The sequence below is a fragment of the Bubalus kerabau genome, chromosome 1, assembly GCF_029407905.1.
Source record: "Bubalus kerabau isolate K-KA32 ecotype Philippines breed swamp buffalo chromosome 1, PCC_UOA_SB_1v2, whole genome shotgun sequence".
In the NCBI taxonomy this organism is placed as follows: Eukaryota; Metazoa; Chordata; class Mammalia; order Artiodactyla; family Bovidae; genus Bubalus; species Bubalus kerabau.
This window is the reverse complement of record NC_073624.1, coordinates 109,834,785-109,855,288: the sequence shown is the minus strand read 5'-3', so window position 1 is coordinate 109,855,288 and position 20,504 is coordinate 109,834,785. Positions and strand designations below refer to the sequence as shown.

The following is a 20,504-nucleotide window of genomic DNA, read 5'->3' as shown; positions in this document are numbered from 1 at the left end:
TAAATGCAAGTTAAACTGAAATTCTTTTCTGTCTCTTGTATTGGATACTTTTTTGTTTATAAGTAATAGAACCTTAGCCTAAACTTGCTTAAACACAAAAGAGAATTTATTAGCCCCCATAGTTGAAAATTTCCTGGGGTTGACTAGATGAAGGCATGAATAGATCCAGATACTTTATTATGTTTTGAGTATTTGTCTCTATTTTGTATTTTTGGTTTCCTCAGGGTTTACTGCTTTTTCTGGTACTCTGTCTATGTTAATGAGATGACTCCTACACCTCTATGCATATAGAGTGTTCTTAGGCTCTGAAGGAGTTGTCTTGGTGTGTCTATTAATCCTGAAAAAGGTCCTGAATAACCTTCCTAAGGTCATGCATTCTTGAGACAGACCTCCACCCACAGTGCCTCCAGGATTGGAGTAGAAGGGCGGAGGACTAGTTCCCTGTAGAAAGGGAACAGGCATCACAAGATGTCTACTGCTTGTGTTTAATGACTGCAATGCAATATCCATAGTATTAAATTAATTTTCCAACTTCATTTTTAATATGGCTAAATCTCAAGCACATATATTTTTTTAACAATTCACGAAGAAAAAAAAAACAAACCAAAATCAAGATATTTTAAGGGAAAACAGACAAGATGAGCTCCGTTTAACTTCCTATTTGTATATTTACCTTGGCTTTAACCTCCTAGACTTTAAACCTGGGGTCTCAGTCTTTTGTTGGCCTGAAGTCTAAATTAGATCAGTGTGTGTTTTGTGTTGACCTGCAGAGTTCAATTTTCTCTTTTTAAATTGTGCCTTCAGGTGGAGCACTCCCTCTCCAGTTTATACAGCCCCTGATATTTACAAGATCTCTGCTGTTTTATACTTCATCATATACACAATATATATGTGTGTGTGTGTGTGTGTGTGTGTGTGTGTGTATATAAAACCATCATTTCCCTGAAATAATTTGAGATTGCATCTTTTTCTTTTCGTGAATGGATGTATCTAGATTCTCTAGCAAAGCTCCCCCATGTCTTCATCTAAATAATATGATGATACCATATTATTAATTCATAGATTCAGTTCAGTTCAGTTGCTCAGTCGTGTCCGATTCTTTGCAACCCCATGAATTGCAGCATGCCAGGCCTTCCTATCCATCACCAACTCCCAGAGTTTACCCAAACTCATGTCCATTGAGTAGGTGATGCTGTCCAACCATCTTATCCTCTGTCATTCTCTTCTCCTGCCCTCAATCTTTCCCAGCATCAGGATCTTTTCAAATGAGTCAGCTCTGGTGGCCAAAACATTGGAGTTTCAGCTTCAACATCAGTCCTTCCAATGAACACCCAGGATTGATTTCCTTTAGGACGCACTGGTTGGATCTCCTTACAGTCCAAGTGACTCTCACAAGTCTTCTCCAACACCACAGTTCAAAAGCATCAATTCTTCAGTGCTCAGCTTTCTTTATAGTCCAACTCCCACATCCATACATGACTACTGGAAAAACCATAGCCTTGACTAGACGGACCTTTGTTGACAAAGTAATGTCTCTGCTTTTTAATATGCTGTCTAGGTTGGTCATAACTTTCCTTCCAAGGAGTAAGCGTCTTTTAATTTCATAGTTTATTATTCATAATAAATAATAAATTCATAATTTCATACTTTATTATTTAATTAAAAAACCTTATCTGTTTAATAAATTTATACAAATATTTATTTACTTTTGCCTCTGAAAATAATATTGTCAGAGGGACCTTTTGCCTTGCAATTTGGGTCACATATGGCCACTTTGCTTCTTGTGCCTATTTCTATATATTTTCGGGGGGAAAAGCTGAACAACTAGCATCTCGTCTCTGAACTTGTTTTTCTTATCTGCAGCCATTGGTTAAAAAGTTAACTATCTTTTGGTGATGTTTGTTGAGCAAGGGTTGAAAGAAAAAGAAAATTTACTCAATTAGATGAATATACTTTAGATATAATTTAAGAACTGCATTTTATAGCTCACTCTGTGGATACATATATAAACTGTGAAAACAAATAGATAAACCTCCCTGAACCCTAATGAAAATTCCTGCTGGAGGAGTGGTTGTTAACAAGATTGGGTTCTCCCACCTCACCATTTGTAGGAAATGGGATATGGCATAAATAGTGTCAAAGTAATATTTCTAATATGGCAAGTTTCTTTAACAACACTTAGCTGTTACCTCAAATGAACAGGCAATTCCACAAGAAAACGTGGCAGTGATTTTTGATATATTGTGTTATATAACCCATGTGGTTCACAGATTTCTGCTACATAATTATGTTTCAAAATAGGTGAATCCTTCAATGATTTTTAATTAAATAGTAATAAAATGCATCAATAGATATTTTGCAACCCATAATATCATAAATATGCTTGGTATCATGTATACCTAGGAGCAATCTTTTTTTTTTTTTTCTGTTTTTTTCTGTAGTTAAGGTTTTCTCGTGGACAATTTAAGGACTATTTGACAAATAAAAAAACATTTTTTGAGATATATATGCTATATCACATAACTTGCTCTAATATACAGACATAATTCTTGTTCTATTGCAAATCCTGAAAGTAAAGGAGTTTACTTTGCTCACTTTAGCCCAATAACATTCCTTTGTGGTAGCAGCAGTTGTTAATCCCATTTCATATTATCAGTTAAGTCTCTTAAAGATGCTTTATGACCAAAAATCTGAAATTAATGAAGCTGTTATAGTAGTTAACATGAAATGCTCATATTTATCAAGGAATGTGATAGTATTCTTTATTTATATTTGTGCTGGGTTTTCATTGCTGCACAGGCTTTTCTCTAGCTGAAGCGAGTGAGGGCTACTCTGCAGCTGCAATGCGAGGGCGTCTCCTTGTAGTGGCTCCTCTTGTTGGGGAGCATGGGCTCCAGGTCTCACAGGCTCAGTAGTTGCGGCTTCTGGGCTCTAACGCACAGGCTCAGTAGTTGCGGTGCACAGTCTTAGCTGCTCTGAGGTATGTGGGATCCTCCCAGACGAGGAATCAAACCTGCGTCTCTTGCCTTGCAAGGCAGGTTCTCTACCACTGAGATTCTCTATCACGGAGCCATAGAGGCTGCTGAGAATCATAAGCTCCTATTAGATCTTCTACCTTCCTTTAAATAAGTAACCTAAGTTTTTTTAAAAACATATTCAATGTTCATCAATCTGCTTTGTCAATTGTAGAAAAAATCATATTGCTGGAAATTTTTATTTGGAATATAACTTGGAAACATACTTCATTTTGTAACTTCAAAACAATAATTCCTAAAGACAGGTATGCCACCACTGACCAGACTCAGGATATTCTAAGAAGCCAGAGATAGTCTTAAAATTAATTCCTATAGTTTTATTTTTATGTTTATATTTTAAAAATATAACTAGCACAACCAAATACTGTTCTAGGAGAGAAAAGAGAAAAAAAAGAATGATTTGGAAAACTATTAAGAAATAGTATAAATGATAAGTGGTTATATCTAAAGTTTAGGAAGCATTGCATTAAAAGATGTTAAAACTTTGAGGACTTCTTTTATACAAGATTAATTAATACCAAGTTATATCCAAGCAGTGCATATGTATAGCTTTCAGTTCAGTCAGTTTAGTTCCGTCACTCAGTCATCTCTGACTCTTTGCAGCCACCATGGACTGCAGCACGCCAGGCCTCCCTGTCCATCACCAACTCCTGGAGCTTACTCAAACTCATGTCCATTGAGTCAGTGATGCCATCCAGCCATCTCATCCTCTGTCATCCCCTTCTCCTCCCGCCTTCAATCTTGCCCAGCATCAGTGTCTTTTCCAATGAGTCAGTTCTTTGCATCACATGGCCAAAGTATTGTAGTTTCAGCTTCAGTATCAATCCTTCCAATGAATATTCAGGACTGATTTCCTTTAGGATGGACTGGTAGGATCTCCTTGCAGTCCAAGGAACTCTCAAGAGTTTTCTCTAACACCACAGTTCAAAACCATCAATTCTTCAGCGTTCAGTTTTCTTTATAGTGCAACTCTCGTGATAGGATAATTTTAAATTTTTTCTTTGGCAATAGTTACTTGAATTATATTTATGTCCTAACTACTCTTGTTAGTTGCTTATATATGTTATGACATTTTATCTTCACTTGATGTTTGCACAAAAAAGAAAATGAAACTCAGATAATTTGTGTAAGATCGCACACACAGTACAGGGGGCAATATTTGAACTTAAGATGTTCTGACGCTACAAGGCTGCAGCAATAGTATTCTGCCCTAGCTGGCAGAAATAAACCAAGATTTTGAGGGAAGAAAAATCTCAGTATACAACTTTCAAATTCAGGAAAATAGTTCAAAACACCTTTCATGTAGAAATTAAAATACTTGGAATTACATCTAACAAAAAATATAAGTTAAATTTTTTTATGATAGTTCCTTAGTTTATTAAACTCAGGCTGTACTATTTTGTTAAAAACATCATGGGTTTGTACATCTGAGCTAAGTTGCCTTTGAGAAAGTACTATAGAAACTGTTTTTAATTGCCTAAACATTATCACATTTTGTTATCACTTCAATCCATGTTGCAGATTATAGTCATATAATGTGAAATTTAAAACAGTACTTAGTAGTACCTTTTTGTGTTCAGGTATAATTGACATGTAAGATTTTATTAGTTTCAGATGTACAATGATTCAATATTTATTTATATTGCAAAATGACTACTATAGGAAATTGAGTTAACATCTGTCACCATACACTGTTACAAATTTTTTTGTCTTGTGATGAGAACTTTTATTTAGCATCTCTCTCTTAGCAACTTTTAAATATATGATATAATGTTATTAACTAGTCACTTTGCCATGTGTTCATTGTATCTCCAGGACTTACTTATCTTATAACTCAAATTTGCACCTTTTGACCCCCTTAACCATTTTGCCTACTTCCTAACAATTCTACTGTTAATCTCAATAAATGTGTTACATTTATTGCATAGCCTGTATTTAGTGTTTTATTCATATTGTCAAATTTATTAAAATTCAGTAGTTCCCACAAGTTGTTTTAAGGCCCATTTAACAGATCTGCCGTATGATATTCATTTATCTTTTCAGGTGTAATAAATTTTCAGGGATAAGTCGGGTGGACCATTGCTCAGTGATTTACACTGTCAAATCTTACAAATGCACAGCCGACTTTCAACCTTTTAACTACACTGCCCACTGCCATCAGAAATATAATTGATTTCTCATCTGAAAAATACTCAGTGTTCTTTCATTGTTATAGATTTATCCCAGTCAATCTGTTCCAATTGCTACCTAAACAGGGAATTCAATAGAACACTGAATATTTCATTAGGCACCAGATTTCAGAATGTAGATAATAAATTTAATGTGGTTTAATCAATTCTTGATTATCTTGCATAACAGAGGGGATTATTTCTGTGGATAATAGAGATTTTGCCACCATAAATTAGTTGTCATTTTGGTTCTATAAAAATGTAAGTAATCATCTAATCTGAAAAGCTAGGAAAGGAGTAATACAATAAACTAATAAATTTAAGAGAACTAAAAATAGAAAATTCTAATAAAGTAGAATATGGAGAAAAAATGGGAAGTAATGAATAAGTGTAAGAGCTTATTCTATTAAAGGATCAGCAATTTATGGCAAAGATCATGGATGAAATACAAAATCTCAAATATACAATATTGAGAATGAGAATGGGCCTATTTTCAGATATATGGAAGCTTAAAATAACAATGTTAGTTATATTTATTAACATCTTAGTAATATGGATACTGTTCTGGGAAAATATAAATGTTTAACATTAGCCCAAGAAGAAGTAGACAATCTGAATCAAAACCTTGGAAAAATTTGAAAACCACATTGAAGAATTTTCTCCCCCAAGGAATCAAGTTAGGGCATTTCATGAGTAAGTTCTATCAGATCTTTAATCAAATAGTATTTGTTGCACTAGTTATACTTCTCAGTTATTTTTGTGAAGCTAGATAAAATGGATAGTAAAAAGTCTGATGTAATTGAAAACCAAAAAAACAGAAGAGATGACAACAAAATGATGACAACAAAACTCAAAAACAAGAAGCAAACAAGCAAGAACAAATAACAGAATCACAGCAGGCCACTTAGACTTATGAATATACATGTAAATGGCAACCTACTCCAGTATTCTGGCCTGGAAAATTCCGTGGACAGAGGAGCCTGGTGGGCTATAGTCCATGGGGTCGCAAAGAGTCATGACTGAGCACATCAGTACAATATACATGTAAACATACCCTAAAATTAATATAATAGATGCAGTAGCATATTAAAGATTACAACACCACTTTCAAATGGGATTTAGTCTACGATTTATGGTGGAGTATTCAATACCACAATTCAATTGCTATGCTCTTCTAACACCATACACAAAAATAAACTCAAAATGGATTAAAGATCTAAACGTAAGACCAGAAACTATAAAACTCCTAGAGGAGAACATAGGCAAAACACTCTCTGACATACATCACAGCAGGATCCTCTATGACCCACCTCCCAGAATATTGGAAATAAAAGCAAAAATAAACAAATGGGACCTAATTAACCTTAAAAGCTTCTGCACATCAAAGGAAACTATTAGCAAGGTGAAAAGACAACCTTCAGAATGGGAGAAGATAATAGCAAATGAAGCAACTGACAAACAACTAATCTCAAGAATATACAAGCAACTCCTACAGCTCAACTCCAGAAAAATAAATGACCCAATCAAAAAATGGGCCAAAGAACTAAATAGACATTTCTCCAAAGAAGACATACAGATGGCTAACAAACACATGAAAAGATGCTCAGCATCACTCATTATCAGAGAAATGCAAATCAAAACCACTATGAGGTACCATTTCACGCCAGTCAGAATGGCTGCAATCCAAAAGTCTACAAGTAATAAATGCTGGAGAGGGTGTGGAGAAAAGGGAACCCTCTTACACTGTTGGTGGGAATGCAAACTAGTACAGCCACTATGGAGAACAGTGTGGAGATTCCTTAAAAAACTGGAAATAGACATGCCTTATGATCCAGCAATCCCACTGCTGGGCATACACACTGAGAAAACCAGAAGGGAAAGAGACACGAGTACCCCAATGTTCATCGCAGCACTGTTTATAATAGCCAGGACATGGAAGCAACCTAGATGCCCATCAGCAGATGAATGGATAAGAAAGCTGTGGTACATATACACAATGGAGTATTATTCAGCCATTAAAAAGAATACATTTGAAGCAGTTCTAATGAGGTGGATGAAACTGGAGCCTATTATACAGAGTGAAGTAAGCCAGAAAGAAAAACACCAATACAGTATACTAACGCATATATATGGAATTTAGAAAGATGGTAACAATAACCCTGTGTACGAGACAGCAAAAGAGACACTGATGTATAGAACAGTCTTATGGACTCTGTGGGAGAGGGAGAGGGTGGGAAGATTTGGGAGAATGGCATTGAAACATGTAAAATATCATGTATGAAACGAGTTGCCAGTCCAGGTTCGATGCACGATACTGGATGCTTGGGGCTGGTGCACTGGGACGACCCAGAGGGATGGAATGGGGAGGGAGGAGGGAGGAGGGTTCAGGATGGGGAACACATGTAAACCTGTGGCGGATTCATTTTGATATTTGGCAAATCTAATACAGTTATGTAAAGTTTAAAAATAAAATAAAATTAAAAAAAAAAAAAAAATAAAAAGTCAGAAGAGGCAAAAAATTATGATCATCTCTAGAAGTGCTAGGAAAGGTTTTGATCAACATCTGCTTCAGTGAACAAGACATAAACTAGGAATAAATACTTCTGCAACATAATGATTATCTGTCTGAAGTTATAGAAATACCATATTTTATATTGAAATACAGTGGTCATTACTATTCAAATTCAGCTTCTTGAGGTAGTGGCAGTTTCTTATTGGTCATTACATCTCTCCATATCTACAGAAGTTCTAACTGTGTTTGTTGATTTTACCAATGATTTATGGTATTCTTATCAGAGCAGAGGAGGTTACATTTATTACTAGAAGTGATAAGGTTAGCAATGGATATTAGGTAGCTGCATTTGTGGTTCTTTGAATGATTGTTTTGATCATTGTCACTGAACAATTCTGGACAACAAGAGCCTTCTTGAATAAGGTGTCTAGAGTTGTATTTTCTTAAAGTTTCAGAAGCAAATATATTTATGTTAGGGTTGATTCCTGTATTAGTTTCCCAGGGCTGCCACAATGAAGTACTGCAAATTAAGTGGTTTAAAATAATAGAAATGTATTGTGGCCCAGTTCTGGAGGCTAGCAGTACAAAGTGAAGCTGTCCACAGGGCATGGTCCCTCTGAAACCATTAGGGGAATCCTTCCTTCCCTCTTGCCTGTGGTTTGCTGGGATTCTTTGGAGTTCCCTGGCTCACAGCTGCATGCCTCCAATCTCTGCCTTTGTCATCACATGATGATCTCCCTGTGTGACTTTGCCTTTGCATCCACTTATAAGGATACCAGTCAGATTAGGGGCTCACTCTTGTTATCACATCACATCTGCAGTGACCCTTTTTCCAAGTAAGGTATTGAAAGTTACAACTTCAACACATCTTTTTTAGGAGAGAGAGAATTCAATCCATGATAGCTGCCTGTTGGGAGCTTTATTTTGAGGCAGAGTGACAGATTCTGTCCCCAGTGTCAAGCACAATGCCAAGCGCATGAGTTTTTAATGGGAGAGAGGGGTTAAGGGAAAGACTCCTTAACAAATCTAAAAATTTACATAGAACACGTTTATATATCTCATGATGCCAAGAGCTCTGTCTTCAGAGGCATTGATTTAGGAGGACAGAGCAATGGGGGAAATGTGGGGTGCAGAGCTGGCATCATACGTACAGTTCTAATGAGAGATTTGTTTGTTCAGGGTCAGGTTTTGAGGACCCTTGAGAGGTTAGAAAGATAAGAGATTACAAAATGAAAGTGGCGAGACTACCTGATAATGGGGTTGAGTCATTCCTTGAATCCTCATTGAAAATAAGGCGTGAGAAGGCTATGAAAGTGAGATCTGTAGAAATGAGGGGGGAAGTAAAGTGAAAAAGTGAAAGTTGCTCAGTCATGTCTCTTAACCTCACGGATTATACAGTCCATGGGATTTTTCAGGCCAGAATACTGGAGTGGGTAGCCGTTCCCTTCTCCAGGGGATCGTCCCAATCCAGGGATTGAACCCAGGTCTCCCACATTGCAGGCAGATTCTTTAACAGCTGATTGACTAGGGAAGCCCAAGAATAGTGGAGTGGGTAGCCTATGCCTTCTCCAGGGACCTTCCTGAACCAGGAATTGAACTGGGGGCTCCTGCATTGCAGGCCAGTTCTTTACCAGCTGAGCTGTGCTGGTGAGACTACCTGATAATGGGGTTGAGTCATCCCTTGAATCCTCATTGAAAATAAGGCGTGAGAAGCCTATGAAAGTAAGATCTGTAGAAATGAGGTGGGGCATAACACTTGGCCAAATGGCTAGAGTTCAGGACAAGGTTTCCTGCCAATTTCCATGGATATGTGCATGTAAGGAATGGAGGGAGGTGCGCAGAGAATACCAGGGAAGTCGACAGGTCTCGCAAAAGAGAATTCAGGAGAGGCTATCAAACAGGAATGCCAGGAAGTGCTTGCCATATTTAATATCAGATGAATGGGACTGAGAGACTTTGGTCATATTCCAGTGGCTTGGAGTCATCAGACCTCTGGATACATGACTCGTCAGGCTCTTTAGTGATTCCTGGAAGAAGGTGAAACAGCTTGCAGGTACTTGCCTACTTCACATGGGAAGAACAAAACCTAACACTTATTATATACTTTGATTTTGTTTTAATTGATTATTTTACCACTTCATTTGTACTTGAATACAGTATGTTGTAGAACACTGAAACACTACTGAAAAATATGAGTAAAATATAAAAGTTATTATTGCATTCCTTACACATCTTATCTCCTTCTCTAGTACATATCTTTTTACTTTTTTCTATATGTAGTTATAACATGTAATTATATAAGCATAATTTTAACTTTTCCCCTGCATATGTGCATAACCGGTGACTTTTTACTCCTGAGTATATGTACAGATGTGTCATAATTTTCATTACTGCCTCTGATTATATTGTTTCAATTGGGTCTGTTACATAGACAGCATTAATAAATGTCCAGTAGGATGGTTTCAAGACTGTGTTGCTTGATTCTTCATTTCCCTAATTACCAGTGGAGTTTGTTTTGTTTATTAGCTGTTAGTAATTTTTCTGGAAATTAATTATTCAGAAATTATTATTCTTTTTTTTAACATCAAAAACATTTTGTATTGGAGTATAGCTGATTAAAAATGTGGTAGTTTAAGATAAATAGCGAAGGGACTCAGGCATACCTAATTCTCAGCCATTTACCTAGTTCTTGACTGAGATGTTTTTCTTGTTGATTTATAAGATTTAAGGTAAAAATAGGCCCCTCTGTTGCACAAATGTTTGTTCTGCAGATATTTTCTCCTAGTTTTTGCTTGTGTTTTTAATTTTCTTATGATAATCTATTGTACATAACTTGAGTCTCTCTCTCTCTGTATATATAAATAAATAAAATCCATAGACCCTTTCCTTTAAAGCCTCTGCATTTTGTCTCTATGAAGACCAGTCATAGGCTAATATTTTTAAAAGTTACTGTCCATTTTTAAATGTTTTTAGAATTATTTTTTTCTTCAGCTACTTAGTCTACCCTGAATATATGTTTTGTATTAAGGTGATTTCCCCCTCCCCCCAAAATGAAACATAATGTCCCCATAATAATTTATTAACTGCTTCTCACATAGGCCAAATTATATGTAAACAAAAGGTTGTTATGGGCTTTATTTTGGTCTTTTGATAACCTACACCAAGAACAGATTGTTTTATTTAATATAACTTCTGGTATATTTTATATTTTAAAAGGTAAGTTTCCCATTTTTGTTATTTATCTTCAAGCACTTCTTGATTATTCCTCTGGTTTTTTTTTTAATAGGAACTTATCATAGCCTTGTTAAATTGGATTAGAAGTCCATTTGGGCTTTTAGTTGATTTTCCAGTGACTATATGTTCAAGGGAGGTAAACTGACATTGTTCTACTCTTGAAGTATCCCTTCCAGATAAATGTATTTCTGTATTTATTTCAAATTTTAAATGTCCCATATTTAAAGTATTGTGTTTGGGAAAGTCTCACATGTTTGTTGATGATTTATTCTAATTTTTTTCTAAAAAGTATTTCTGCTAATGTGAATTATATTATTTTATTCCCACTCATTACAGTTTAAACTGGTTGTTCTGATTATTTAGGTTTTACTTTTTTCTAAAGATAACTGATTCCAAATTTTGTTGTTGCTCTATCATATGTCTGGGTTTTAGTTGAAAGTTCTTTCTTGGATTTTTCCCAAATGTTACATTCTTATTTGCTGGCAGGCCTTTGCACATACTATTTGTTTTGCCTGCAGCATTCTGTTTTCTCTTCTTATGACCTCTTTATACCCTACTCCCCATCGTTTTTGCCTGGCCTTATACTTTTACATACCTGTATACTTCTCTGGGAAGATTTCTTGATACTTTTCTTATTACCAGAATTGGAATATGGATAGTTGGTCCCAGATGTTACCATAGCAACTAATACTTGTTTCTTTTTAGTATGGATCATATTTCTATATTGGGCTTCCTAGGTGGTGCTAGTGGTAAAGAACCCACCTTCCAATGCAAAAAGATCCCCTGGAGGAGGAAATGGCAGCCCATTCAAATATTCTTACCTGGAGAATCTCGTGGACAGAGGAGCCTAGCGGACTACAGCCCATAGGGTTGCAAAGAGTCGGATATGATCGAAGCAACTTAGCATGCACACGTGCATATTTACATGTATGTTACCATGTTTTTGTTAGTTACAGTGCAATCTCTGTAAGGCCAGGGGATGTTTAGGTAGCATTCCATCCCCAGTACCAAGTACCACGCCAAGCACATGAGCTTTAAATTGTGCACTAATCCATGGTGATTAAGAATCTAATGAATGATTTAAACTATGTATATATGGATTAATTAATGAGTTAATAAACTATTAAATAAGTTGATTAGTGAATTCACTGACTGAAAATAAACTAACAAAATGCAAGTTTGCTAGAAAACAGTCTCAGGTTTGTCAAGTATATCTAGTCAGTTCCCTTCTTTTCCCACTCATGTTACTAGTCACGTTCCCGTTTGACTCTTCGTATTGATTTATTCCACTACTTTTTCCATTATGTATACCTATGAAAAAGCCATGTCCAGAAAATGTAAGAGTAGTAAAATTACCTCACAGGTAACATGGTTATTGTATACATACTGAGGTGGGATAAAGATTCTGGAATATATCATCTGATGTCAAGATCTGACTTCTCATTTCCTTCCTCCCACCAAACCCAAAACATTTTCTTTATAACAAACATATAGAAAAAAAAACTTTTTTTAGAATTAATAAGAGAAAATAATTATATAATTGGATAACCAGCCAAGGGATGTTTCAGCACAACAAATTCTGATATCTTTGTTAATCAGAAAAAACTCAAATAGTAAATAATAAAGCATTTACTTCTATTCTGATTTATTAAAACTGTGATGATGTTTCATGATTCCTAAAATAGAAATAATCTGTTTAAAATCCTACTTGAGATGTGTAAGTGGCTATACAATTGATTTTTATTTATAGAAATACATTATTTAAATATATCTTTCAGTAATTTTCAGTTCTAATTTGTAGAATTCCTATAGCATTAACCATCCCTACAGTAAAAGTGGATCAACTAAGGATATCAGTGTCGCCTTTATTGAAAATATTTTCAAAGTAAAAATTAGTAATTATTTGAAATTAGGGCAAATTAACCATGCTTGATGATTTCATCAACCATTTATATGCATTTGTGCATGTAAATTCTTGAGTATGTTTTAGCATTAAATTATCCACTTGAGTTTTGGATACTATACTATATGCTAGAGAATGTAGAATGCTATATACTACATTCAAGAAATGTGTCCAAGTCGTCTGTCCTGTCAAGATGGCAGGATAGATTAACACAAGAGAATAAATATATGATGACCTAGACATCTGTAGGATGGTAAAGAAGAAGTTAGAAATAATTTAATGGAGAAGCTAAATTATAATACATACAGACCGATTAAAAAAGACACACAGTGAAAAATTTTTCATTGCAGGTTTTATAGTGTAAAACATCATATGTGATTATTCAAAGTACAAATTATAGGTTACATGAAAGCTCATTTTACAGCTTTCAAAGTATCTAGTGGGTTTTTGCAAGTGGTTTTCAGGAAGAAGCTATCAGGTCAGGTGCCTGGGCTACTTAGTTGCCTGGGGTGATCAGTCCCAGAGAAACCTACTTGTCTAATGAAAACACGCAGAAGTTTGGCAGGGTTATCCTGTAGAAGTAGTGTTTAGGTGGGATTCCCCCACTGTATTGTCACAGGAACTAGAAAGACTCAGTCGCTCAGTCCTGTCCGACTCTTTGAGACACCATGAACTGTAGCCCCCTAGGCTCCTCTTTCCATGGAATTCTCCAGGCAAGAATACTGTAATGGTAGCCATTCCCTTCTCCAGGATATAGTCCTGACCCAGGGATTGAACACAGGTCTCCCTCATTGCAGGCAGATTCCTTACCATCTGAGCCACCAGGAAAGCCCCACTCAGAGTCCAGTCAAATCATCATGGGAATCATTAATTTATTTGGTAAGCATATCTATCCAAGTGTTAAAAACTTTCAGTATATAAGAGTATCAGGCAAAAGAATATTGGATGAATTATAATGATATTAGTCCAGGACAGCTTGATGCTATGAAACCTCTTGACTGAAGTTCCTCCTTCCTTGGAAAGTGCTGGAATAAGTGCTATTGGCATTTACCTCTGTAAATCACACTTACAGACCTTTTTTTCTAAGTCACACTACCTTTCTTACATGCAGAATTTTGTATTGAATTCAGTTGTGTTAATATAATTAAACAGGTTATCACTTCATACCTGCTAACTTCAGAGCCATCTTATTTTTTTTTCCCCACAGTTCATTTTTGAATACCATTTCTCTGAATCATTGTGGCTTGATTTTACAGTTTAGCTTTCAAGGTAAAATCTATTTTCTTACCACTCTAAAATCTCCAATGCTTGTAATACCTATGTCAAACATCACTAATTTTCACACTTTTATGAGATATACTGAGCAATTATAAAGTTTGATTAATATGGATTATATTTTGAGTATGTTTATAGACATGAACCACTTCAATGGCAGAAAGGAAAAGTGAAAGTTGCTTAGTTGTGTCCAACTCTCTGCGACACAATGATAGACTATACAGTCCACGGAATTCTCCAGGCCAGAATGCTGGAGTGGGTAGCCTTTTCCTTCTCCAGGGGATCGTCCCAACCCAGGGATCAAACCAAAGTCTCCCACATTGCAGGCGGATTCTTTACCAGCTAAGCCCAAGAATAATGGAGTGGGTAGCTTTTCCCTACTCCAGGGGATCTTCCCAACCCAGGAATCAAACTGGGGTCTCCTGCTTTGGAGGAGCTATCAGGAAAGCCTAGAGGAGCTAAAGAACCTCCTGAGGAAGGTGAAAGAGGAGAGGGAAAAGCTGGCTTAAAACTCAGCATTCAAAAAATGAAGATGATGGTGTCTGATCCCTTCACTTCATGGCAAATAAGTAAGGAAAAAGTGGAAACAATGACAGATTTTATTTTCTTGGGCTCCAAAATCACTGTAGACAGTGACTGTGGCCACGGAATTAAAAGATATTTACTCTTTGGAAGAAAAGCTATCACAAACCTAGACAATGTATTAAAGAGCAGAAACATCACTTTGCCGACAAAGGTCCTTCTAGTCAAAGCTATGAGTTTCTCAGTGGTCATGTACGGATGTGAGAGCTGGACCATAAAGAAGGCTGAGCACTGAAGAATTGATGCTTTTAAACTGTGATGCTGGAGAAGATGCTTGAGAGTCCCTTGGACAGCAAGGAGATCAAACCAGTCAATCCTAAAGAAAATCAACCTTGAATATTCAATGGAGTTACTGATGCAGAAGCCGAAGCTTCATTTGGTCACCTGATGTGAAGAACTGACTCGTTGGAAAAGACCCTGATGTTGGGAAAGATTGAGAGTGTGAGAAGGGGGTGACAGAGGATGAAATGTTTGGATGGCATCACTGACTCAATGGGCATGAGTTTGAGCAAACTCAGGGAGATAGTGAAGGACAGGGAAGCTTGCTGTGCCGCCATCCATGGGGTTGCAAAGAGTTGAACATGGCTTAATGACTGAAGGGCTTCCCTGATAGCTCAGTTGGTAAAGAATCTGCCTGCAATGCAGGGGACCCTGGTTCGATTCCTCGATCAGGAATATCCGCTGGAGAAGGGATAGCCTACCCACTCCAGTATTCTTGGGCTTCCCTTGTGACTCAACTGGTAAAGAATCCGCTTGCAATGTGGGAGACCTGGGTTAGACCCCCTGGCTTGGGAAGATCCCCTGGAGAATGGAAAGATTACCCAATCCAGTTTTCTGGCCTGGAAAATTCCACTGACTGTATAGCCCATGGAGTCGCAAACAGTCGGACACGACTGAGCAGCTTTCACTAGGCAACTGAACAACAACAGCAAATAGTCATGAACACATATGCAATTTGTTTATTGGAAATAAGGTTTCAATCATTCATTCAACAAACATTAGAGCCCTCAGAGTGATAGATGTTGGATGATGAGAATAAACTGACAGTATAGTTTCTGTCCTCAAGTAGCTTGAAGTTTGGATTTAAAAATATGTTAATAAAGCAACATCTCTTCTAAGCAAGAGATGCTTGTATTATTATGAAAAGGCAAAGACAGCTCAGCTTGGAGCAAAAGGAAGAATAATAAAGAGAAAGAAAAGAGGAGTCAAACTATAAAGACACACGAAGAAGTTCATTTAGGAGGAAAATTGTACAGAATTGACTGTGTAAGTTTCAGATGACTGTTGGGCATCCACTAGGCAGCTAGAATGTGTTTCTACTACTCGTGAGAGCATTCTGAGGTAGAGGATGTAGACTTAGGAGTAATTATACAAGTGTGTGAGTTGAAACTAGAAATAATTGTGGAGGGTATGTGTGTGTGTATAATGTATGTATATATATATGGATAAAGGAAAGAAGGACCATGGATGGAATCCTGGGTAACATCAATATTAAAGGAGCTTGGTTTTGAAAGTGGAACCATAAAGTGTGCTCAAAGAAAAAGAGAGAAACCTAGGATGTTTGATGCCATTGAAGCTGATGTATAGGACAGCAAGAAGAGAGAAAATGGCCAAAAATCATGTACTGTAGAGAAGTATTTCTATGAGGATTTTGTGTCCCTTTGGAAGCAAAATATTGACATTAATCATGGGTCTAGAAACTGGGAAGTATTATGCACTTCTGAATGCAGTAGAGGGTAACATTTTGTCTTCAAAAAACAACAGGATGTCCTGGAGAATAATTTTTTTCCTACAAAATGCATGGCCACAATGACCAAAGAATTGAAATTCACATAGGAACTCCTTAGGAGCTGGGGATATAATTTATTTATGTCTTTGTTTCTAGCGCATAGTGAAGTCCTTGACACCTCCTTGGTACTAACAAGTGCTTTTGGATAGGACTGAATTAAACCACTTATTATTTTACACTCATTTCATTATAGTGATGGATACTACACATCCTGGTGTTGATATCTAGGATTGCTTGCTGGAAGCAAAGAATGTTGCTAAATGTTGTTAAATGTTGCCCTCCCCATTGCAACCTAAAGTAAAATTGAGAGAAATCAGAATCTTTTTAAAAATAGGAGCCTGGCAACAGAAAGGAGGAGATTAAATCCTTCCTCTGTTTGTTTGTATTATAGGTTTTCTATTACGAATATAGTTTTAAAGTGGCACAGTGTGGGTCACGCTTTTGCATGTAGAAATATTCATTCAAAATTAACTGTGCAGAGAGAGTTAAACTATTTTCCATGTTGGAAAAATGATGAAAGATATTTTTCTGAAATCTCATTAAAACGGCCTTTAATTTTATAATCATTGTTTATCTAGAGCACTGTAGGTGCATTTGAAGACATATATTAGAAAGCCTATAAAAGAGGTTTATTAAGAGATTCATAATTGCATCCTGTTTTTTAGTGCCTCGTGTTTGGTTTAACTTTAAAACTGATTGAAAGTTGCTCAAATGGCCAGAAGCATTTTTGTTGTTGTAGTTCCTAAAATTATATTCACGTGGGCAGTGCTGGCTGATAGCAGGATTTCAAATAAGTTAATTTTTAGTTTTCTCAGAAGGAGGTTTTACATCATGGGGAAAAAAAAAAAGTATCTTCCTCTTGTAGAAAAATGAACAGATGTGAATTTGTTATTTGTGTAGTTCCAGCCAGTCCTCTGCAGATTTACAATTACTGTGACTTAAGAATTATTTCCTAGACACACCAGGAAATACAGTAATCTTGTCTTCCATTTTATTTTTTTCTCTTACACAAAACTTAACTAATTTGGCCTTCATTTTGGGAGAAGTTGCTTCGTATGTTGGAGAAGTTTCTTAAAGTATAATTGAAGTTTTGAGGGAGACCATCTGGATATTAAGATGATGAATTTTAAAAATTAATATCTTGTCATCTGCTGCTTATTTTCATCTTGCATGCTATTCATATAAATAGTGTACTAAATTATTACTGTGGCTAAATTATATTTCATATCACTCACTCCTTGCAATTCTTTGCTCCAAAGAATTACATGAGGCTCCCCAGCTGCCCTATTTAAATGGCAAAACCAATGCAATATTATAAAGTTAAAAAAAAAAAAACCGCAGCCCCTACACTGCTCTCACACTCCTATTCTCTTTTACTTAATTCTTTTTTTTTTTAACATTTATCACCTTCTAGTGAACTTTATAAATTCCTATTTAGCTGTATATAGCAGTATTTAAATAAGTACAACTGTTAGTTCATTTTGTATATGTAAGCTTTATGTAATCTCCCTGAAGACAGAGTTTATATATGGCCTAAGTGCCTGGTATAGTGGTTAGCTCATAGCACAAGCTTGATAAATATGTGTTGGATGTGTATTTATATGTGCTGTCCATGATTTAGGTACATCCATTTTCCTTAAAGTCTTTGTGTGCGAAGGGTGTGTCATGGATTATTTTAGGGCCTTGCCTCCCTGCTTTTTCTTTCTTCCTCCATCCCTGTTTACCTCTGTAGAAGAATGAGTACTAAAAGATGCCCTTTTTCTTTACTCCTCCATTGCTTCCAATTACAGTGTCCCTACATTGACTTTCCCCAGGCACCCTTATTTGTGGAAGTGACTAGATAGGGGGTTGGATGAAAGGCAAGAAGGAGGCGTGTTCCCATCTTGCTGTTCTGATAATACGGAGAATAGAGTGAAGAAATACCCACCAGTCATCTAGAGAGGAAGACCCAGATCCAGCCTGGTCAGTGTAACCACATCTCATCTCCAGACTCAGAAAATGACAGGCAAGCACTTTGTTAAAGAATAGAAATTTCAGGTTAGGGGATTCATCTGAGCTACCCTGAAATCTAAAGGTATTTCAGTTTTTAATGCCATTTAGATTCTATGGATTGCCTTTGGTTTATTTGTTTTAATGATTGTGTGTGTGTGTGTGTGTATCCCCCGTATCTTTGCCTAACTGATGTAAAAATTCTCAGGAAGTTCTCTAAATCTTCAAAGATCAGATTTTGGAGTCGAAGCAAACCTGGGATGTAAAATGAGTACTCAGAAGTCTGAGTACTCAGTACTAGAATTGGAGAAGAGAGTGGAACTGTAATTATAAGCAACAACTGATATCAAAGAAAGATGAGTAAGATGGCCAGTTTCTAGACTCTGCTCTAAAAAAAAAGTAATGGGAAGCATTCAAAGATGAGAAGTTTCTCTGAGCAGGGCCAGTACCTTTACAAAATATGAGGGTGGAATAAACAGAAAAGATGAGAATAAAAAGCAAGTGGTGCTGAAAGTATTCACCCATTTTCTCTTCATTGTGAACACCTCAATCCCCAACCTTCCGTCATTCCAACAAATCTTATGCTTCCCCACCAGTTCTTTTTCCCTGTCCTCAGCCACTAATTTGCCTCTAGCTCCCATTGCTAGAACCTGTAAACAATGACTCCTGCCACAAACAGATCCTTACTCTCCTGACCATTGAGTTGAGTGAAGGAATATGTCTTCTCATCACTAAAAGTAAACCTGAAAGATTAGTTTTAGGAACATTGTTATAAATGGTGTTTTGTTTTAATTCCTCAAGTACTTCAGGATAAGCCCCTGAGTGAATTGTTTCTAGGTTGTAAAATATATTCCAGGCCAAAAGAGATAGGCTAAAACTTTAATTTTTGGAACTCCTCTTGCTTATTCCTAAGTTAGAAACTACTGCTCTAACTGCTGCTGACCTAACACCAATTCCTGCTGGTCTGTGAGATACATGATACCTTTTCCCCTTTCATAATTTATTGCTTCAACATCAGACTTTTGTTAGAGCCCTGCTGTTAAGGGACAAAGAAAACACCCACTTCGTTGAACATTTATATTTAAAGTGAGTACATTGTACAAAATCTCTGTGTGCCTGTGGGAGCATCTCTATCCCACATTATAACAATATCTATGATGGAATCAGGGCCTGATTGTTTTCTGTTTTGGTAATATTTTTTTTGAGTGTGTTGATTCCTATGGAATTCACAAATGTTCATTATTTTTTTTTCCCCGGTGCCCTAACAAACTAGTTTAAGTTAGGTTTCCTTGTTCTGAACTTCCACCGTGCATCAGATGGCATCAGGGTACCCTGTACACAACTTTGTTACTGCTTTTTAAATTATCTCTCTTCCCTTCCAGTCATTAAAATCTCTATAATGGCCCTTTGAAGCTCTGTTTTGAATGAATGAATGAACAAATCAAGAATTTCATTACCTCAACTTTTATCAAGTAGGTCAGCCTTTGGTGTGTATGTATATCCCAGCTTGGGGTTCCTCAGCAGTGATTGTCCACCGTCCAACTAATAAATGTCTCTCCTTTAAAAAATGACATTATAATTAGTCATCCATGTTGCATAGCCCCAGTAAATAGCAGAGAATAAAAGGCAGTCTGTATATAGGTTAAAGTTCCATCCTTGGTAGTTACCTCTTTTAATTTGTGTTAGGTGTGTTTTTTCATTCTTAATTTTGCTTGTTTTAAATCACAAAATTCTCTTAAGAGGATGTGAGAATATTTGAAAGAGATTTGGCTATGATGCCAGAAAATAGACCTATTTGAATAGTATTGGTTTTTGTGAGAGAAAAGGAGAGAAAAGAGGGATACTTGTTTTTGTGGGGAGAAGAGGAGTAGAAAAGAGGGAAAAGTTTTGATTTTTAAAAAGTTGAACACTCGCCTTTGCATCATGGAGGCAGATTTGTGAAATACTAAGGGCAGGGGTTTGGGCATTAAACAGATTGGGATTCAAATTGCCCATTTATTGGTTGTGTGCTTGGTCA

General features: G+C 36.4%; 1 protein-coding gene across 15 annotated transcripts in view; it reads left to right on the top strand.

Annotated features, from left to right (window-relative positions):
- Positions 1–20,504, top strand: part of TMTC2 (transmembrane O-mannosyltransferase targeting cadherins 2) — a 420,522-nt gene that overhangs the window by 240,579 nt on the left and 159,439 nt on the right. The window lies entirely within an intron of this gene.